The sequence below is a fragment of the Meleagris gallopavo genome, chromosome 2 (assembly GCF_000146605.3).
Source record: "Meleagris gallopavo isolate NT-WF06-2002-E0010 breed Aviagen turkey brand Nicholas breeding stock chromosome 2, Turkey_5.1, whole genome shotgun sequence".
NCBI classification, from domain to species: domain Eukaryota; kingdom Metazoa; phylum Chordata; class Aves; order Galliformes; family Phasianidae; genus Meleagris; species Meleagris gallopavo.
In genome coordinates this window covers 257,769-264,240 of record NC_015012.2, presented here as the reverse complement: position 1 = coordinate 264,240, position 6,472 = coordinate 257,769, and positions in this window count along the sequence as shown.

Below are 6,472 nucleotides of genomic sequence, written 5' to 3'. Positions count from 1 at the left end.
TTTTTTGACAATGGAAAGTGTTAATGCTCCACTCAGACTGAGTCTTCTCAGCATTTCTTTGCAAAATTGAGACATAAGGCACAGCACTAGTTCCAGAGTTGCAGTCTCTGCACAGCTGGAGTCCTCAGCTAATTGTGCCAACTTGGCAAAAAGCACACAGCGCTAACCCACAGACCAAAAGCTTACCTGACCAAGAAGGAGCAGAAAGTGTTTTCTAATCAAGGTACAAGATACTCCGGACTGGAAATAGAAAGAGATGAAAAGAAAACATTGAGACAGTAAGGCACTCAGCTTTGATCAAAATTTTATCTATTGTATTCTACAGTGCCTCTGTAACATCATATAGAAAAATGCAGTATCTTTGTATACAAGACATCATTGTCATTTATACATTTGTTTGTAAATAAACACAGAAATCCAGCATCAAATAATCCATCTTAATTCAGTGGAGTCTCTCTGGGTTAGGATGCTTTGATTTTTATTGAGATCTGAAAATCAGTGTTTGCCTACCACCTCTTTCCATACCTATTGTTTGCTGAATTAATTAGCACACGTTTCAGAGATTTAGCAGATTCAGCTCCCTACCCCAAATATCTCTGAAAGTTTTGCCTGAGGTCAGAAACCGTAAATTGTGGGTATTTAGTGGAATTTCAGAAATACTATGTTGAAAAATACAAGTGATGGAGATGACCCCTCTCCTTTAATACAGACATCCCACGCTTACAAGAGTACATCCTGTGCCACTTTCACTCTGAAAGCCACATTTTGAACTCTTCTTTCACAACAAGCTCCTGAGGAAGAATAGGCAAAAAAGAAAACCATACAACTGGAACATCCCTAAAAATGAAAGCCCAGCAGGTGTGTGCAGGACTTCCAAAGGAGCTCATTTTGCACTCAACAACAGGGGGATGGAGACCACAGCAACCTGCCCAGGCAGAACCATGCACAGAGATGTTCAAGGGACTTTCCCTCTTGCGTAAACCCTCCAAAGGCAGAGAACTCCCTGACCTAGGCTGCCCCAAAGAATGAGACAGGTTGACATGCCAGCCTGTAGAGGCCTAGAAGCAAGCCTAAAAGCCTAGAGATATAGAGAAAGGCCTAGAGGCCTAGATGCCTAGAGGCCTAGAGGAAGGCCTAGAGACCTAGAGGCAGGCCTAGAGGCCTAGATGCCTAAGACAGGCCTAGAGGAAGACCTAAAGGTCTAGAGGCCTAAAGACAGGCCTAGACGAGGACTTAGACGTCTAGAGGAAGGCCTAGAGGCCTAGATGCCTAAAGACAGGCCTAGAGAAAGGCCTAGAGGTCTAGAGGCAGGCCTAGAGGCCTAAAGACAGGCCTAGAGGTGCAATGTTCTAGAGGGAGGCCTAGAAGCCTAGATGTCTAGAGAGAGGCTAGGAACCCTAGAGGCCTACAGCCTTATTCTTTCTCCAAATCCTTCTTACTGCTGCTGCCTTAACCATATCATAACGCAGTGAAGCCCACCAGCAGCAACACAGCAGGGAATCACCCTGGAGGGTCTCAGCACCATCATGGGGCCTTCACTCTCACCTATTGCAGGAGAGATCCCCGCTGTGTCATCTTGGGAAAATCTCCAAGGGCCAAATTGCAGCTGGTAGGGCAGGTCTTGGCAGGAAAATGCTGACCCTCACCGGTAGGAAGGGGCCCTGCTGAGCCATCACCATTTAGTTGCATTGTTAGGGACAAAGTTCTAGCTGCTGAAGGCCAGGCGAAATGAGAACGGTCTGGCTTTTACACAAAACCGCACAAGCCCCGGAAAATCAATTTTATGGTTTTTGTGTAATTTTCCACAGGACAGAAGACAGAGTTTTTATTCAATCTGGCCTTTCACGAAAGGTTAGAGACTCAACTAGAAAGAATTCAATTGACCCAAAGACAGAAAAAAAACCGCTGAGTTTTAAATGGGGAGACAGAACTTGGATTTCTTGACTAGCTTTTAGTAGAAATATTATTAAAAAAAAATCCAAAGCCCTGAATCAAGAGCAGGCCCATGCTTCTCACCCCTATTTCATAATTCCTCTTCCCAAAGCCCCACTTGTTTCCCTGTGGATAGAGCTGAACACACTGCTTGTTGAGGGGTTACTGAACACTTCAGAGTCCCCGAACACCTTGGCTCTGCCAGTCCAAGGACAACAGCCAATTTCAAAGCAGCCCCAGTGAACTGGCCCCATCCACTGCTGTCAGCCACTCCCCATTTTACCAGAGAGAGAGCAAAAATCCAGCCAATTTGCCTTTTTTTTCTTATTTTGTTCAGTTCCCAACTGCCTGGAATGAACAACAAAACCCAGTGTGCCATGACGAAGTCTTGTAAGCATTCCCACAATGCAAATAATAAATATGGTGAATAAACTCCCTGCTCCTGACAGCTTCCTGTGGATGGCAGCAGTACAACTCTGGATTTTGCTTGCAGGAATAGTCTTCAGGGGAAGCCAAAGAACATCTTCCCTGCTTTGCTACACACTCAGCCATGCTCGGGACTGCAAAGAAATGCCAGGAATGCACCTGCACACATTCAAGAAGCACATGCAAAGGCTACAAGAAGCACTGAAATGTTTCTCCATGCAGAGACTGAGCACGGTAATGCCACATCTGTATGCAAGTGCGTGGTATGGCCATGGGGCTCTTGGCACAGTTCCTGATGCATTATGGTGCTAGCCAGTGGCTAACAGGAACAATTCAAAACTATTGCACCAGCAAAGAATTTGCAACAGACTGAAAACCAGCCACCTACTCCCTGCTGTCCAGGAACATCTTCAAATAGATACAGCAGACATAGAATGTTTGTTGAAAATAAATGTCTAAGGACAAGAATTCCTAGTGTTTTTTTGGGTGCTTATCTCCCTTATTTAAGAAGAAAATTCCCTTTGAGCTTCATGCAACCACATTTTCCAGTTCAAAAGTGAATCACGAGTTCTTGTGAGTTCCTTCTATTTCCAGCTCCAGGGATAAGCACAAATCCTTCTCTGGCTCTGTCTTCTGCCCACATTTCAGGAGGGGCAGCAGTCCTGGAGCACTGCATATTCTGCCCAAAAACTCAGGCCTTGTGCACCCAGACACAACTTCCAAATGAGAGCCTTGGGAAAAAATAAGTGCAGGGAGATGAGGCTGAGTTGTGGTGGTTTTTAGTAAGAGAAACAGAGGCGAGGGTACCTAATTGCACATTCCCAAGAGTGATTGATGCTGCATGTGTGCCCACAAACACTGTGGAAACATGTTGTTGTTCTGCAGGGTTACAAAGAATGAACTTAGTACACATTAGTCACCAAAAAAAGAAAGTGATTGCTTTTTCAGTGTTTTGTTTCTATGGTGTTGGATGGAAACTGAGACTATGTCTTTGATGCTCTATGAGTGCAAAGTAGCAGGGAGATCACAAATCAAGCATCACTTTCCCAGACGGAAGGAAAGGCTTGCCCTGGAGACACGGGTGGTGCCTGGATGAGATGCACTTCTCCCAAACCTATGTGGGAAGCATTCAACGAGCAGAACTTTAAACCAATTAAAAAGGATCTGGTGAAAGTTTGTGCACATATATCAAAGAAATTTGGAGATCCAGTTTACTAAATCGGCTTTGCTATCCTGAGCATTAAAATACTGAGCCCCAACTCTTAAAAATCATCAATACCCTCAGCAATTCATTTTCAAATATGTTAGTAATCTAGATTTTGTTTGAATTTGCCTTCCAGCCATTCTATTTTTCAAGCTCAGCTTTCCCAACTAGTGTTCTCTGCAATCAAAATTAGTAATATGCTTTAAAAGAATGAGGCATACGTAAAATCAGGATGTCCACTGAAGTGAAAGTGCCCACTTCTGAAGGATGGCACCATGCACAGTGAAGTGTGCACTGGAGTCCCATTCCATTCTCATCAAGGTTCAAAGCAAGTCTCATTATGTGACCTTCCAAAACAGAAGTCAACAAAGAGCCAACAGACTGACCAACACACTCCAAACCAGTGCAAAGAAAAAGAAATAGATATTGAAAACTGATTAAGTATGAGGTGTGAGACTCAGTATTCTGACAATGCAGCAAGATCATTGTTTTTGAGATAGAGGAACTCTAACATTCAAAGAGTGTTTTTTGTCACAAGCACCCTTAGCAGAAAGCTTGCATCTAGTTGCAGAAGAGGCTGTAGTCTCTGCTCCAGTGATAGAATACACATAACCGTATAAATATAAGGAACATGAATATATAAGCACAGTAAAATCTGATGGCTTGAACCACTCTGAGACAAACCATTAAATACCAGAAATGTCATTTTATCAAACTGACACTAGTTTGCACTGAAGCAGTGAAAAAAGGAATGTAGTAAACTGTGCTCCTATGGTTTGCAGAATCATAGAATCACACTGCTTTATATTGTTGTATTAAATATAACTTAATGTTAAAACTGAATTAAAGCGTACTTAATGTTTAATTTTGCTATTTATATTTTCTTCTGGACAGTTCTTACTCAGCTTGTGGTATGTATCAGTGTGACAGCACTTGTCAGATGCATCATTGATCTGCCTGATATTTTACAGGTGATAAGAAGTATTTCTGAGTTCATTTGTTTGGGAAAAGGGGATGTAGAAATGTATGTACATGTGTGACTTCATATGTATATGCATGTATACATAAATATGTAGTTATACATTGTGACTAACAAATTATTTTGTCTGAAGATGGTAATGCCAGCTAAAAATTTAGAGGTTTGTGATCTTAATTTTCTAAGGCAAATCTTTGCTAAGATCCAATGCTACCAGGAAAAATCTAACAGACTATCAGACAATCAAAAAAAGATACAGAGCCTCTGTACTTGAAGAGTAAATACATTACACCACCTCTCAACATGAATACGCAGTATGAAACGTGATGATATTTTGCTTTAAAGTATAATAATTGGAAAAAAATTAAAAAGAAATGAAAATTTCTGGTGATTTATCCTCAGTTTCCTCTCCACCCCTGTTTCCAGCTCCCCCTTTTCTTTCTCCTACGCAACAAAATGTAGTAAAGCAACAAAAACACAGAAAAAGAAGGCCAGAAACCTGTCCTACATCAGCCTAAATTAGAGGGGCAGATCACAGGATGCTGAGCAACTTCTGCTGGGGGAGCATCCCCACAGATTAAGCCTCCAAAATCCTGCTTTTCCCCCTCAAAATCATTCGAGCCCTCGCAGTGCTGTGGTTTTTGTCTGCTCAGCACAGACAACAAGATCAGAGCTATTCCAGCTCTTTGTAATTGGAAATGCTATGCAAAAATAAAATATGTCAGCAGTTCTCTCTGCCTGCCTAGCATCTTGAAAGGCTGGTGGACCATTATATTTTTGCCCCGCGACTTAAAAGAATTATAGCCGCAGCAGTTATTGGGAGAGCAGCTGGTTCAGAAAGCTGCTATGGCTAAACCTGTCAGAGCTCATGAGTAAACATAACGTGAGTACAGACGCTGTACTGAAGGAGGAAATCAATTGCTTTTTCTCCAAAATAAAAGGAAGAGTTTTGCTCAGGGCAATGTGGAATATAAACGTGCAACTGTTCCACATTAGCTGCAGCATTCTTCTTTTTACCACCCAATTTTCCCTTTTATTCTACGGCAAACAGTTGAGGTTCTCTATTGCACATTGGGGGCATCCAAACTGGAAATCATTAAAATATAGATTTCATTTATAGTGGACCTTCTGTGAGTGGAAGGAAAGATTGCCACAGCTTCCTGAGTATATGATTTAATGATGTGTTCTGCATTTTCTTAATTTTCCACATTTTAAAGGCCTCTGTTCTCTATTTGCTGGAGGAGGGCTCTTTCCAGAGGCACAGCACACACTGCAGTCCTAAAATCCAGAATGCCTACAAGCAGAACCTGGATAGATGCAGGGGAAGGAGAGGGTACTTTGCACTTGGATCATTTATTTTCTCATAAATGCACAAGTTCTGTAAACAGGAAAACTAAACCTTTAGCAAGGCACTTGATTCCAAATGGCATGATCTTTAACAAAATGCAGCACTGAAAGGCAGCCTTCGCTAACGGTGCTTTGGGACCAAACCGTGCCGTGTGTCCTCCCCTGGCCACCCATTGAGGTCCGTGGAGGTCTGTGGACATCTCCTTTGCAGACTAAGAGGGAAATCTGAACTTTGGGTGACTTTATAACCATGGCAGTGACCAAAAGCCAGTCAAGGCGGCTCAAACCCTGCACTTCCTAGCCCAGTGAATTGGCTTGGGCTTCTCACTGCTTCCTGTAAGATCACAAATGGTGGTGCAAATGCTCTGTGCATGAGCTAACTTTGGGTTGCAGCTGCAGTGCACAAGCAAAAGCACGATGGGAACATGCAGCATCCCCTCAGGGTTTTCTCTCCCAAAGAAACAGTGAATTACGCTGTACAGACCTGTTGCTGAGACACAGGGCTAGAAATCTTTTGTGCATTTTCATTTTGATTTGACCTGAAAGCTTGCTCGTTGGTTTGTTTCTTGTGTGTTTCCTTTTTTTTT